Below are 16580 nucleotides of genomic sequence, written 5' to 3'. Positions count from 1 at the left end.
CCACAGCGGGGGAGATCTCTGTGAACCGCACTGTCCTGGGCTGCAAGAGCTAGGTGTGTCTTGACATCATGATCATGAATGAAGAGGCCAAGATCATGATCATGGACATGACCATCCCCTTCAAAAGCCGGTGCCAAACCTTCACTGACACCTGGGCTCGTAAGTGGGAGAAGTATGCCCTGATAGCTGACATCCTGAGGGGCCATGGCTGTGATGTGCCAGTCGACACACTCATCGTGGGAACGCTCAGAGCCTGGGACCCCAGCAATGAGAGCATCCCATGTGCCTGCTCCTGCTGCTACGCCAAGCTTATGCACTGCCTCACAGTGTCTGACATGATCCGCTGGTCCCGTGACATCTACATGAAGCACATCACGGGGCACTGCCAGTACACTGATCCCACCAGACCAACCACCACCGGACCAGACCCAGAGGGGACTGCCTGAACCCCGCTCTGCACCTGATGGACTTCACTTTGAGAGGAATATTCAGCAATGGACCACCCTACTCCACCCAAAGATGAGACTCTATATGGACTGAGAAACTTTGTCGACCTACTTCCTCCACTGTTGTGGACCATTGTACGGGTTTGTGAACATCTATCGTCTTCCTCTCTCAGCACTGCAAGTCCCCTCCCTCCCCTTAACACCCCCCCCGGGCTTAGTTGGCTAACATATTTTTTGTAACTTAATTGCACTCCTCACTCGCATCCCTCTTATGTTAGTCCCTTGCTCGGGATATCTGTATTTCCCTACTGGCTTTGTCATCTTTTTGGATTCACAATTCTAAACATCTATGAATAAAATTTAATCTATTAAAATAATGTAAAATATGTTGAGTCAATACATTCCTACTCTTTAACTCTGCAGTTACAGGCTGGTTTTCTTCTATATAAGAACGAGGGGGAAAAACAGCTAACATTTCAGGTCAAGCTTTAAAAATATGGCACAATATTTCATGTATTAGAGGCTTGACCCTGCAAAGGTCTGTATTACTGGATGCAGAGGATAAGCAAAGTTATCATGGGCATGGGAACCTGGCCTCTGACTTTGGCAGACACCATCATATATAATCCTTGATGAGGATTATCCAGAGTCCAACTGGATTATATCAAGCTCCTGCTTTACTCCCTTTACCCGAGTTCCAATTAGCAGAGAAGTGAACTTTTTGGGACATGTGATCTCCATGGAGGGGTTATGCCTAGATCCAGAGAAGGTGGAAGCTGTTGTTACAGCCTGACCAATACCTTGAAATATAACAGAACTGCACAGCTTCTTTGGTTTAGCTTCCTATATAGAAGATGTGTGGCAGATTTTGCTACTATCATAAACCCCTTAAACAAGCTCTTCGATAAGGTGAAATTCATCTTTATAGAGCTAAAATTGTGGTTGCTGTCATCTGCTATCTTAGCATATTCTGACCCTTCTTGTTGGACACCAATGCAAGTGACGTTGGTATTGAAGCTGTTTTGTCACAAGCTGAAGGAGGCCAGGAAAAAGTACTAGCCTCTGCAACCTGAGCCTTAAACAAAGCTGAGTGTCAAGGTGCAACTACAAAAAAGAAATAGATTGCTGTGACCTTCAAACATTTTCAGCATTTCCTCTTGGGGAGAGGTTTCACATTAATTTGCAACAGCCCAAAGGACAACTGGTTAGATGGTTAGAACAGCTGGCTAAGTTCAGCTACCAAATAGTGCATTTCCCTGGGAGGCAGGACCAGAATGCTGATGCCTTGTCCCGCAAGTCTTTGACAGGGCCCTGCCCAAACCACTGACTTACCAGATGACAGGTGGTCAGCAGGAGCCTGGGGAAGAAGAAAGGCACACAGCCCTGCTTAAGGGGACACATGCCCAGCTGCTCTGGATCAGCCCAGGTCCAGGTGGCTGGGCTCTAATATGACTGGCTGGCAGCATGCCAGTTGGAAGGTATGCACCGATTAGCCTGGAGGAAGAGGGCTAAAGGACAGGCCAAAGAGAGAGAGGTGGGATGCAAGGAGAGGGTCTGTGCGTTCCCCCTACCTCTGGAGCAGAGAATTTCACCAAGACAGATAGTAACAGGCTACAGCCCACACCAGAGCCTGCCTGTGAAGCAACATAGGTCAGTTGGGGAAGACAGCAGGCAGCATGGAGAAGCTAGGTGGGGAGAATGGCTGAGGAAATTGACTCATACTGCTAGGCCCTTCACCAGAAGACAGAAAAGCCAGGGGTCACCTGAATGAAGGTTATCTCCGGCCCCAAGGCACACTGCACCAGGGCCACCACTCACCTGGACCTTCGCAACAGGTATGAAATCCTTGCAGCGCCAGATGAGCCAGCAGAACTAGCAGCTCCTATACCTGAAGAAGAAGGGTATCCTGCAACCACCTCTAGGAAGAAATGCAGAGTGGTTGTTGTGGGAGACTCCCTCTTGCGGGGGACTGAGGGAGCAATCTGCCACCCTGACCCCTCAGCCTGTGAGGTCTTCTACCTGGGGGCCCATATCTGGGATGTAGCGGATAGGATCTCAAAACTTGTCCAGCCCTCTGAGTACAGCCCCATACTCCTTATCCATGTGGGCACAAATGATACAGCTTGGAGCAATTCCAGCCGGGTCATGAATGACTATAGGACTTTAGGAGCAGGGCTTAACCACCTGTGCTCCCAACCCTTTTCCTCTTTGATCCTTCCCATTACAGGTCACGGGCATAAGAGGATGAGAAGAATTCAGGAAGTAAAACTGAAGACTGTGGCACTGGTGCCATCATGAAGGCTTTGGCTTCTACAACCACAGACCACACTTCAGAGAGAGAGAGCCAGCAAGTTATTGAGAAGGGACAGCCTCCACCTCACTCACACAGGGAAGAAACTCTTCTCAGCCAGAATGGCTGACCTGCTTGACTGGGCTTTAAACTAAGTTCACTGGGGGAAGGGCAGATAATCACTTGTAGAAGCCTACGAAGCATCAACCACCAAACCACCTTGCTGTACAAGGAAACAAACTCTTACCCACCCCAAGGATGGGGATCTTCCGGAAGTCCAGGGAAACCTAGGGCTGCCAATGGGAAACTCACCTGCCTTCACAAAAATGCCAGGAGCCTGGACAACAGACAGAAGGAGCTGGCCCTACAGTAATAATTTAGGGATAATGGAGACCTGGTGGGACTCCACCTATGTCTGGACCACAGGTATAGATGGCTATACCTTGTACAGGAGAGATTGTGTTGCAAGGAAGGGCAGGGGTGTAGCTCTCTATGTGAAATGGAAGTGTATTGCTCTACAGGCAGAGATTGGCAACCAAGGATGGCTACTTAAGACCCTTTGGGTAAGAATAAGCATGGTACGTGGTGAAGGGGACATAACAGTAGGAGTCAACTACAGATCTAATCAAGAGCAAGAACTTGACCAAAAGTTCACCAGGGAACTGGCTGAGGCTGTACGCTCTTGGTACATGGTTGTCATAGGTGACTAACTACCCGGACATCTCATGGGAAGATAGCCAAATCTGATTGGTTGCAATGCTTCTTCACAAGCATTGATGAGCTTTATTTGTGTCAAGAAGTGTACAGACTGACAAGGGTAAGGCATTGCTGGACCCGGTCCTGGCCAAAAGGGATGATCTAGTCAGTGACCTGAGAATCTAAGGGAAGCTGGGAGACAGTGAACATGAGCTGATCACTTTCTCTATTCACCGCAAAACTGGCAAGTCAGTCAGCAATATGAAAGTCCTTGACCTTAGGAATGCCAACTTCCACAAGTTTAGGAAGCTAGTTGTTCAGGCCCTGAGAAACCACAATCTGGTAGGGAGGAATGTCCACAATGAATTCCTCAAGGATGCAATCCTTGAAGCACAAGGGAAGTCCATTCTAACCCACAGAAAAAGTAGCAAAAGGGCTGGACGACTCCCTTGGCTCAATATGGAACTCAAAGACCTCCTGCATCCAAAAAGTTTATAAAGGATGGAAGATGGGGAAACACCACTAAGGAGGAGTACTCAGCACTAGCCCACACTTATAGGGAATAAAACTAGGGAAGCCAAGGCTAAAACCGAGCTCAGACTGGCCACTCAAATTAAGGACAATGAAAAGTCCTTCTTCATATATGTGGGAAGTTAGAAAAAGAACAAGGGTAACTTTGGGCCCTTACTAAACAAAGCAGGGCAGCTGATAACTGACACTCAGGAAAAAGCCAATCTCCTTAATGACTACTTTGCATCAGTCTTCCATCAGCCCAGTGGGATCACCCTGGCTGACAAGAGGCAGGATCACTACAGGAAGGGCAAACCTGTGCCCATCATTACCACTGATCTTATGAGGGAACATCTTAAGATGCTGGACATCCACAAATCGACCGGCCCAGATGGAATGCACTCGAGTGCTATAGGAACTAGCTAACATTACAGCAAAGCTTATGACAAGGATATTTGAGAACTCGTGGTGTTTGGGTGAGGTGCCCGATCCTATTGTTTCCCTAGGAATGGGAGTGGGCAGCTAAAGTGGTATAAAGTCTGTCAATCCAAAGCCCACAAATATTTTTGTAAGGGCACAAAACTTTAGCTTCTTCACTGACACACAACAACTACTAAAGAACTATAGGACTACTTCAAGTGATGTGTAAAGACATATATGGTTTGAAAAAACCCAAGTAATTACATTTAATGAAACCATTAGAGGAATATTCAGAAGTAATGCCTAATCTAAGACTTATTTTATGAACAAATAAATAATAGGCACTTTGGGGCACTGTGTGGGGGCTGCATCCCAAACAAACACTGCAGCTAAACCCAGCATTGTCCCTAAACCCAAAAAGAAGGATAATGTATTGGGGTTTAAAGGAGAAGAGTGGTAGATGTGGGGGCAGGAAGAGGGAGGAGGGGAACTGGAGTTCTCACATTTTGGGGGGCTGTTGAGGTAATCAGCTGTTATTTCTTATCTGTTAGGGTTATTTATCTATTACTATAAGCTACTCTGAGGCTTTTGGATAGGGCGGGATGTAAAGTCTAAAGTAGTAAAATACATAGACAAATATAGTTGTTGTTTGGTAGCAGGTTGTACCAATGACTAGAACAACAACGTTATATTGATGATATATGGCCTCCTGCATTCCAGAGACAGCCTTAATTGTGGCATTTCTGAACTTTTGAGTACTTATCTTTAGAAACTGATTGTACTTTTAATGTAGTTTGGCACATGATTTTAGATATAGGGCCAGAATCTGTTTTTAATTACATTTGTGTAATTGGAATAACTCCATAAAAAGTAAGAGTAGAATTTTGACCCATTGTATTTTGTTGATTTCCTTTGTGGGGGAACAGCAACATACAATTAAAATAATACTAATTGCATCTCTGACTGAAAGACTTTGAGCGTAGATTCCATTGACTTGAGTAGTATTTCAGCAGAGTTAAGAACCTTGCTGAATAAACTACAAAAAGATGACAATTGTAATAAATTAATTTGTCATAACTTAGTCACTCCAGCTATATATCCTTAAAGAAGCAAAGTTATGTAATCCCCCCCCCCCCACACACACACTTTTTTTGTAGGCAGATAGGCAGCCCTGGCTTTAAACATCTAAGGAAGACAGACAGTTCTCTCTCAGGACTGAGTGCTGCAAGAACCTCTTTTAAGGTATTGCATTTACTACTCTGAGCAATATTATTATAACAAAGAAGACTACTTTACATAGAAACCACAATGCCTTGTACCAAATGCCTGTATAATTAGGTTCCAGGTTTGTTAAGTAGGGTGAGCACTTGATGAGACCAGAAGAACAGAGTAATGTAGACTGTATGAATTGGGGGTTCTGTAGCATCTCATCCCTAGAAAATAATTTGTTGTTAACTTGAATTCTTCAGTTCACGTTGCTCCTACAATATTGAGACACATTTCATAATACGGATATTAACAAATCTGAATGTGTTTGAGACTTGCTGTCACAGGGAACAGGAGGCAGATATATGGCATTAAGATAATAGATCATTTATTAATATCCCTAGTACTTACTTGAAATAGAAATATTTTGTGTATAAAATACTTGCAGTTGGAGGGGGAGGAATACGTAGTATTGAGCATCTTCACATTTTCCTGCTCTTATTTATTCCCTAATACAGTACTGCTTTGGAGATTTCTTAGAAGTCGAAAAATACATTCAGTATCCTAGCCGAGAGGGATGAATTGAGTTACTTGGTCAGCAGGATTTTTCTGGCATGTTACTGCTTCATCCTTTCACTCTAGGTATAGCATCTTTCATACAAAAGTGTCGTAAAATGCTTCATCACTATTAAAAGTAAACCTGAAAAATCTTTCAAAGAGATAATTGGTTTCCAAGCTTCTCTAATGATCCGTTTTGTTGTTTTGTCAATAGTATTACATTATCTATCTTATCTACTTATTCTCAAGGATCAGTTTATCTAGAAATATTTACTGTTTTTAAATTAAAACAGATCTTTGGAAGCTGTCACTTGCAGCTGATACAAGGTTTTTATTAATATTTCCTTTTTCTTCAAGAAAGTTACTAATCCTCAGGCTATCTGCACTAGGATTCTTCTCTTGGACCAATATTATTCCTGGAATTTTTATGAGTATGCTGTAGCTTTCTACATATTATTCTGCTAGAGCTCAGTTTTTAACTTGCAGATTAATGCTGCTACTTAGCACTGATTCAGTGAAGTATTTAAATACATACTTTAACATTAAAAAACATGCACATCCTTAAATTTAACACCATACAACAAAATACTTAAGCACATTCAAATCACTGAGACTTAAGCACATTTTTATGTCAAACAGAGCCCCTAAGGATATTTCTACAAAATAAACTGAGGATGTGGTTGCAGTGTGTGGCAGCATACCAGTCAGTATATAGCTTAATTTAGCTAGCACAGGTAACAATAGCAATGAAGATGTATTGCCATGGGCTTTACCTTATGCAAGCAGACAGAGTTCAAACTTCCCAGGGGCACAGTATATGTGCTCTACATATTAGCCCATGCTGAAATTCATTCCACTATGTACTATTTTTAGCTATGCAAATTAGATTAAGCTAGTGTAGCTATACAAGCATGTATTACAATTACACCTTCATTTTGCTGCATATAATAGATGCACACACACACACACACACACACACACACACACACTCACTCTTCACCTCCTTCTTTGTCAGAGTGTCTCTTACTATTTTTGTCCAAAGCTTTTCATTTGGGGATCAATGTCCTTTTTGTTACAAGGGTAGTTCATTTGAGAAACAGAAACCCAACAAGTCAAAACTTGGAAGTTTTAGCTACTGATAGTTTATACTTGGCCTTCATTATTTCCGGACCCCTGTCCTATTTCTCCTCTAAAAAAGTGTCTAAGTGACCATTTTTAGGTGTCTAGGTCATTAAACACAATCCTATTCCAGTCAGCACAATGGCCAACATTCTGCTATACTTAGCCAGGCTTCTTCTTGCTTGTTTTCCTTCAGGCCCCAAGTATCTTTCATTCTTGGTTGTCCAGTGGCCTGGTTTCAACAGGAAGGGTTAGGGGTGCTCAACTCTGCATAGCCCATAGGCTGGTGGCTAGGGCAATTTCCTATTGCTTTCTAGTTAGGGCATTTTTCTAGGAGGTGGGCTTTGTCACACAGGCTTTGTCATTGGGTTTTTTGCTACTGGGAAATCCCAACAAACCCAGAGCAAAAAGCAGTTCAACACAACCAAAAAGAGCATGTCCCAGCCAAAACAGGCCAGGTTGTCCACAGTAATGCCCTGGCTGCCCTGGTTGCCCCTATTGCTCCAGCATGCCACTAGGAAAGACTGCTGGGGCCAGCACAGGTTCTGGCCCCAGCTTCCAGTTCTCTGTGGGTGAAGAGTCAGGAGGAGCTGGGCAAAGGGAGTTTGCCAGTTGTGGGACAAATCGTGCATCAATGAGCTGTGTGTGCAGTGGCATGCACTAAGGCAATTTGTGCCGTTGCAAGTGCACGCCCCTGCTCATCTGGACACGGCCATTATAGGACTGCTTCATGCAGATGAGCAATTTACGGTCTTCACCCCACTGTGACATTAGCCAGGGACCCCTTTGCTGTACTATGCCTCCATTATCAGTCCCAGCCTTGTGTTTTAGGTGCGGTTAACATGTCCTAAGTGGAATTTGTGACAAAGTCCTGAGGTCAGCATTGAACACAGTCTCCATCTTCCTGGAGAAGTGCTCTAAAAATGAGGCTGTAATATGAAATGTAATTGTCACCAATACTTCCACTATGACTATGAAAAGAATGAGACCTGATTAATTCTTTCAAAAGAAGGAGTGTAGGGGGAGCATGTGGATCCTGAATGGATGGAGGTGCCCAACTATCAGAGAAGGTAGGATTTAAGATGCACCATTCTGCTTATCATGTCCTACTGGCTAGCTTTACGAAGGTCCCCAAGTCAACATGCAATCTTTTTTTGGATCCCTGTATAATTCCCCCTTCACAGGGAATAAACTTCTTTATTGCCCTGAATGGCTGCCCATGTTTGCACAAGAAATCTGTATGCAATGAATTTTACTTGGGGCTTCCAAGACCTGGTCTAGCTCATTCACTGGACCTTTGCTAGTTGAAGGAACAGTTTACCCTCCATATTGGGTCAACTCTCAACCTCAGTAAGTTTGCACATTTCAAGCAAACAACTATTGTTACTGAGAGTCTCATCTGAGACCAGCCACCCACTTCAGATAGGTCACTTTGGAACCACTGGGTAACTTTCTTCTCGTTGCAGTTCTCAAAACAGTACAATTTTTTGCTTTAACTTAGAACTATTTTGACTACTGCATGGCAGACTACTCACAGTACTGTACAAAACTGAGGCAGTAAAACTTGGTGGTAAATAATTTCAATAGGAGTAATGATATTTGGGTTTAAGTTCTTCCTTATTCACTGGAGTTACTGCAGATTTACATCAGTGGAACTGAAATGAAAATCTAGCCTCTAATTACTTCTGGCTTCCTCTTTGCCAAGCCCATTAAGCTTTTGTTTTGAAGTTTCCTGCTGTTGCTCTTGTAGTGAAACTACCTAGAAGCCAAAACAATCATTGCAGGAAGTGGGGAAAGGGAGGTTGAAACAAAATCATTTTCAGATTCCATCTAATTTCTTTTCCACCCTCCATCCCTTCCAGTGCACCCTCCTTTGCAGCAAGCTCTCAGATCAACAGCTTTATTGCAGCTCAGTCAGTGTAGGAGGGCAGCAAAGAGTGTATGTGGGAGAGAAACTGCTGAAGGAAGAGGGGTTTTAAATGTTTTGTACATTTTGGATCAGAAAGTCTTGCTTCCCCCTTAATGCTTGTTCACATTTGTCTATTATGAATATACATGCTTACTTCAGGGAGGATGCCAGATGTTTTTACCAAAAAGGTGCATCTTACTTGTGCAGAGCAGCATCAGCAAGCGTCATTAGTAAGTTTAACTGGTTTACAGCTGGCCCCTGTAAGTCACTTACATAAATTAAGCACAGCAGTTTCAAATGCTGACCCCTGTTGGACTCCATTTAACATTTCCCCAAGCTCTTTTCACCACAACTATTCTCTGCTTTCTATTTTTAATCACTTATTTTCCATTCCCACGTCTTTCTGGATCTTGATAACACATGACTTTAGCGAGAGTCTGTCACATGGAGGTTTACTGCAAACTTTCTATATAGAAAGTTATTAGCATCTTCTTGAACCCTTGAGTTGCCTGTTATAGATCCTTGGAACTCTTCTATCAAGTGTTCTCCCTCTTCTATCAAGTTGTCCATCCCAGCATGCCTTTTACTTTATGTCAAAGACAGCAGGGTCTGTTATGTCACATAGTTACCCATTTAAATCGTTGATATCGTCCAAGATATTTGACATCTAACGCTTTGGGCTATGCTTAACAGAGACTCTGTTTCTCACGGTGGCATCTCTAGAACTGAATGAACATAAGCCAGAAGAGGTTCATATTCCTACTTGGGTTTTCTTTTAAAAGATATTATACTTCCAGTTTCAGTGTGTGGAATTAAATGCAACTCCACACTAGTTGTAGTACTTTGCTTTTACTACCATTAAATAATCTTGGATTCAAAGATAAGGAAGGACTGCTATATCTCCACTGTAATTGATCTTGAAAAAGATGAAAATCAAAATATATTAGCATAACAAGTACCATAAATGCATCTTATCCATGTTGAATATTCTTGTGACAGGGGGCATCTCTTGGCGCCGGGTCTTATGTCGGCCTGCCCACCTGTCGCTATGGGGCAGTCCTCCTGGTCTCACCTGCCATGACTTTGCTGTTCCTACAAACAGATGGTAAATATAAGAGACTGCTCATTACATGCCCTGATGCCAGGGGGAGAGCTATCTACGGCTCCATTCCTCCCTTGCAGATGGCATCCAGGTTAACATTACTCCCGGTCTGACAGTAGGCCCTTCAGGCCTACTCATACTTCAACTCTACTCTGTGTGGGGCCTCCCAGTGCTCTCCACGCTACCCAGTTTGGGGTCTCTGGGATCTCTCATCCCTGCTGGGCTCAGGTGCCTACACATGAGCATACCTGGCCCCACTACTCCCCTAGCTCCCTCCAAAGTCCACCCAAAGATGGGGGCTGGAGGAGTAGTGGGGCCAGGTATGCTCATGTATAGGCACCTTGCCTTTCACTGGGGACGCAACTGGCCTGCAATTTCCTGGGGACTCCCGTCCCACCAGGCCACCCTTCCCTGGCAGGGTGCAGACTTAGGTTGTGCCCAGGACCAGGAGCCTCCAAACCATGCCCATAAGCTCCTGCCCTTACCTCCAAGGTTATTCCTGCTACAGCTCACCTAGGTTATGTTTCTGCCTCCCCTGCTTGCAGCAAACTGCAGCCTTTATATGCCTCATGTTCCAGAGTGGCTGCCCTCATCAGGCACCTGGTAGCTGCCTGCCTCTACCCTTGAAGTGGCAGCCACCCAAAGGTACCCTGCCACAATTCTACATTTGTAAATTGAGAACAACCTTTTCTTCATTGCTGGTCATAGCTACTTCACGTTTCTTTAACAAGTTGATATTTAAAAAGAGGAAAAAAGACAAGATGTGACCACGACAGATCTCAATCTTTATTTGGAAGTTTATATTGACATCCTTTGCAAAGCTGCCTGGGAGGCTTGTATCAGTAAAAATTAACACTTAACAGAATATAGTAGAATTATGAACAACCAGATGTGGGGATGGTTGAAACATTTCTGTTGAAATTATCTTGTTTTTGCAGAATTTTTGTAAATGAAATTGTTAGCAAAAACTGTCTGCTTTCCATGGAAATAATTTTGTCAAAATGCCTTAGCCAAAAATAATAATGAAGATAATAGTTTAAGACAACAAAAAAACTCCAACCAACCAAAAAAAACAAAAAAACCCAAAGAAACCATTGGGGATTTTTCCCTGAACATTTTTGGATTTTTGACTAAAAGTAATTTCTTCCTCTGGAAAAAAAACCCAGAATATATTCTGACCAACTCCAGTCATAAACCATGCTTTACGTTTCTAAATCTTGCACTACGACAAGAAACATGCCAACCACGTATGAACAGATCTCTTCTTACTTCAGTATTAATCATCCATAAATTTATGTAGCCAGACATGTTAGTACAATACCTAGAAGAACTGAGTCTTAATCTTGTTTTGGCCTTCATTTACTGCAGTAATGTATACAATAGTTCATAAAATGAAAACTCAGAAACCAAACTGAATGCTGTTTTCTGAAGTAGGCCTTGATTTTAAAATTTTGGAACAAGTTACTTTATTTTATGAAGAAAGCCTCTTAAGTATACCTGTAGATGTTGTAATAACTGTTTAGGTGTAATTTAAACACTAATCTAATATGCACAATTATATTTAGTAGTTTATACAATGTCCCTCTACAAGAGACGCATGGGCACCTATACACATGTATCGAGGCTACTCCAACACACTGTAATTACACCACGTTGGACCAGACTTGATTAACTGATTGAGTCTGCTGCACTGTCATGTTGTATCAGCATCCCCTGAATTTGACAAGCTTTAGAGCACCTCCGCTGCCATTTTTCAGAATGGGCACACAACACTCTGGGCGCTTTAATTAAAGTGGCTCCCAGAGCCGCTCTAATTAAAGCACGGCCCCCTTGGCCTGCCTCCCAGAGCACACATATGAAAGACCTGGGTTATTAACTGACCCTGATAGTCCTGTTTTACTAGGACACCACGAAATTAAGTTAAGGCAAAAAATGCTATAAATGCCCCAAAGAATTCAATGACTGTTATATGTGCTCCTATGGTGGATTCTTCCTCTGCAACTTTTCAGCAGTCTTGGAGGGAACTCTATAAAGAACCTGAGGCTGGATAGATGTTAAATTTGTAATGACAGAAATGGCATTGTGTTGGTACAGGAAGCAAGCATGCAAGTGTGCACACCATGTGTAGCACTATGAAAATGGTAGATCCACAACAACAATATTTCTTGATTCAGAGGATTTTTTTTTTGCAGCAGGACATTTGGTAGTGCCGCATGTAACATCTGTCTAGTGCAGAAGTGGGCAAAATATGGCCCATGGGCTGGATGCGGTCTGCCAAATGATTTTACCAGGCCTGTAGCTACTTGAAGGAGGATTGTATCTGGCCCGTGGCTGCCCTGGCTTTCGGTGCCTCTCTCCCTTCTCTCTTTCCCATCCCAACTAGCTGCAGTAGCTACTCCCCTCGTCTTCCTGGCTAGCCTGCCCTATCCCTGCCTCTAGTGTAAGCTCAAAGGCAGGGGGCACTGAGCTCCTTGCCAGGCTTCTGCCCAGCAAGGCTGTTTGTGCACTGCTCCAACCCTGTGCCTGACGAGTCAAAGCACAGGTAAGGTTCTGCCTGCTGGTGGGGGGATAGAGTGCCAGGGGAAGAGGGCCAGGAGCTGCAGGTTATCCAGGCTCTGCCAGGCCAGGGCCCGGCAGGAGTACGGGCACCAGTTCCACACCATGTTCCTGTGCACGGCTTTCGAGCGGCTGGTGTGGCTCCTGCCCGACTCCGAGTGCCTGGCACATAGCCACGTTGAGCAGGAACTATGACCTGAAGCGGTGTGCAGGAAGACAGTGTGGCACCAGCCTGGCTGCATGCCAGGGACTTGGGGCAGGGGAGGAGGTGCAGGGAGAAGGGGGACAACGGAGGTTAGGTTCTCCTAACCTTTGTTCTCTCTGCCCACGGGTGGGCAATTATTTGGGCTGGAGGGCCACTTAGGGAATTTTGGTGAGCTGTTTTTGGGGTGGGGTGGGGGAGGAAGATGTGCTGATACAGCCCACAACAGCTCACCCAAACTCCCTCAGTGGCCCTCCGGCCCAAATAACTGCCTACCCATGTGCTAGAATATTGGTTCACCCCGTTCCTGAAAATAAGACTGTTTCTGAATTAGTAACTTGCTTGCATCTTTGAGGAACTAATTCTGCTAGGTACCAAGCACATACCCAGAAGCATTATGCTGAAGTAAACAAACAGTCATTGAAGAAGTGAGGCGCTCAGTAACTTTATGAATCAAATCCAACTTGTGTACAATGCTTGGTGAAATATTCTTGTTGACAAGTTCGCTGAATTTGGATGAAATGTTCTATGCATTTATAGCCATGAGTTACTTTTCAGAGAATCATTCAGCTGAACTTACTCATGCTTCTGTGGAATTCTACTAGTAGCATTATCCTTTTATCGCTGGGATCTTTTTGGTATTATTCCAGTTACATTTTGCTACTTCAGAAGTTTTTTCACTATACAGAGTAAAGCTTCATTCTGCTTCTTGGTGGAGCATAGAGAATTTGAGAACTAAGATGTCAGTTGTGTAACTTATGAATCAGTGTAGTATCCATAGCTTCGGTCTAAAAGCTGTGGATAAGACTGGGGATCTCTTACAAGTCTCCCATATCCAGTAAGATTAACTACATTTCACTTGTGTATTATGTCTATGAGAAGGAAAGATCATAGCTAGAGGTCCTCATCTTCCTGCTTTTTGATACAGATTATAAGCAGGATTCACATTTTCTCAGTACCCAAGTAATGCCTAATGTTTGAATGCCTGTCCTAGGAAGGAGATTTAAAGAAACCTAATTCTAGCATCCCTGAGAGGCTTCAGAGATGCCTAGGAACTTGTCTATACCATGGTGGTAGCAAGTCCAGCAGTGAAGGGATCAAGCAGGCCCCACTCACCCACATCTGTAGATGTGCTCCAAGTTGGGAAATGCTTTCAAGAGGCTGCTCAGGGCCCTCAGGGTCTGGCGTGCATATCAGTGGCCACTGGGAGCGAGCTCAGAAGTAGTCTCACCAGTGAACTTCTGGCTCTGAAGCATGTAAACAGGGCTGTTTTATCATATTAGTTATGGCATTCACTGTCATTTTAGTGCAATGAATCACCAAGAGCGATTTAGGTTTGTGTATCTACGTGCTATACAGAGAATGGGGAGTAGTGCGCACTTCCAAAGGGCAGTTCAAGGTGTCCAGAAGTACTTAAAAGAAGCCAATGGGAAATGCTACAGCCTCAAGATATCCATTACATTTCTCTCTCCATTTGTGATTCATAGCACCCAATTTCATTTCTGAAACTGTCATATCGGAGAATAGGAAATCCAGACTACTATGTGGCAGTGGCCATCTTTTGCCTAATGATCACAGCAATTGCCCACAACATGGGCAACCTGGTTTCTAGGCTCCCCACCCCATCCCGAGGGTTTTTAAAATACAGTTCTCCCACATCTGAGGAGAGCGCCTCAGTGGTGAGCCTAGGGGAAGGCACAGAAAACAAGCTAGGCGAGGGCACTCTCCAGCACTCCCACTGAAGCGGAGCTGCTGCATAGACTAAAATGGAAACATCATGTGGCCAGAAGAACAAGCAAAAGTGAATATGCATCCTGTTCAGTGTAATGATTATGGCATTTCCCCCCCAAGTGGGGAAAGTCCGGGGGTCTAGTCTGATGCTGGACATATTTTGTTTTCGTTTTGTTTTTTAAAATCAGTGACCGTCTATTGTGAAATGCATAAACAGTGGTGGGAAGCAAAGACAAGGACAAAATTCTTCTTGATCCTGCAGGTTGATTTCCCCCCCTCCCCCCTCTGATCTTTCATTCATTTAAGGAATCTTCATAACTTCTGGAACTAAAGTTAGAAATCAGTAGTTTTAGAGTATCTTATTACATATTATCAGGAAGTCTCATCTTTGTCTAATTTGATTCAAAGTACTCCTCAGGGTGTTCAACAAGCAGAACCCTTCAAGTATCTGAGCTCTTTTTGGCTATTTACTGCATATACTATAGGCCCTAATTCCATTTTAGTCCCACTGCAGTAACAGGATTTTTGAAAATATAAGCATGTATACTTGTAGCTTTTGCATTAGAGCTTAAACTTTTTAGCTGATCAGCTCTTAGGTCAAAGATAGATTTTGCCTAAATAGGGATTCCAGGGGTAGGCAATATCCCAGAAAAGATATTTGTTTCACATGCTGATTAATATTTTGAAGTTGAACTAATGCAGTTATGTATTTCTTAAAGGAAGTTTTTGATTTTTAATGGCAAGTTTATGCTGGAAAAATCTAACATTAAATCAGAAACTAGTGATCAATAGGAAACTTAAAAAGATTTTGAAAATTCAATTTTAAAACTGTTTTCATCAATTGTTTTGCTGCTATTAGCACCAACATACAGTTTGTGTGTGGCAGCAATCATAATTATGCCACCAAGTATAGTTCTAACTTGTAAAAGTGCTACCTTTTAGGTCAGTTTGGCATTATTTTTAGTAAGTTCAGTCACTGAAGTAGATTTTATTTTTGTTAGATCTGCAGCATTCCTACTAGCACAGGAGGAGGAGGAACTGGAAGGTTTTCTGGCTCATACATCATCTATCAGATAGTAAGGTGTTCCTGAGTGCAGAACTTCTTACTCTTGGTTGTGAGCCAAAAAGAATGCATTTTGACTCTTGTACCCCAAATGTAGGCTCCTATGGGCAGATCACAACAGAGTGTTTGGTCAAGCTAGTTGAGCTGACCAGTTTTATTTTTGCTGCCCACTGTTCAGGGCTTTTGGCTCTGCTGCAGCCAGTCTAGTGGATAATACCCAGAGGCCACCCCAGGCTTCTTAGCAATGCAAAACAAACAAAAGAAGTTAAACAAATAAATTAGCACTTACCTGTCTTTCAGGCTTCACCCCTTGGCTGGCTCTTATCTTTATGAGGCTTTGCAGAGCCTGCAGGCTTATACAAGAAAGCAAACAATCAAGCAAGGGGGGGGGAGAGAGAGCGTCCAGGCAGCCTGCTCCCCTGACCACATGCAGCCCCTTGAGGTTGCTTTCAGTGTCTTTTATCCTTCCCACTGGGGGCTCATGTGGCTAATCCTCTCTCACTCCCCACACCTGTCAGCTCTCTTGCTGTGGGATTCACTACATCCCAGGACCTGGTTCCCCATCCTCCGGTGAGTTCTCCCAGGTCTGGGGTGTACAGAGGTGCTTCTGAGCTGTGGGGCTGTTCAGGCTCCCCTAAACACCTAGTAACAGGGCAGGGCCCTGTTACACAGGGCTATCAGTTACAGAATAAATCTTTTTACTTGTAAGCTAGGGAGATCTGTTGCTGAAACTTTTCAGACAATAAACATTGGATCCCATGAGACCCTTTGA

The sequence above is a fragment of the Crocodylus siamensis genome, chromosome 3, assembly GCF_052110815.1.
Source record: "Crocodylus siamensis isolate JL-2025a chromosome 3, ASM5211081v1, whole genome shotgun sequence".
In the NCBI taxonomy this organism is placed as follows: domain Eukaryota; kingdom Metazoa; phylum Chordata; order Crocodylia; family Crocodylidae; genus Crocodylus; species Crocodylus siamensis.
The sequence above is the reverse complement of the archived record's forward strand: the minus strand, read 5'-3'. Positions refer to the sequence as shown.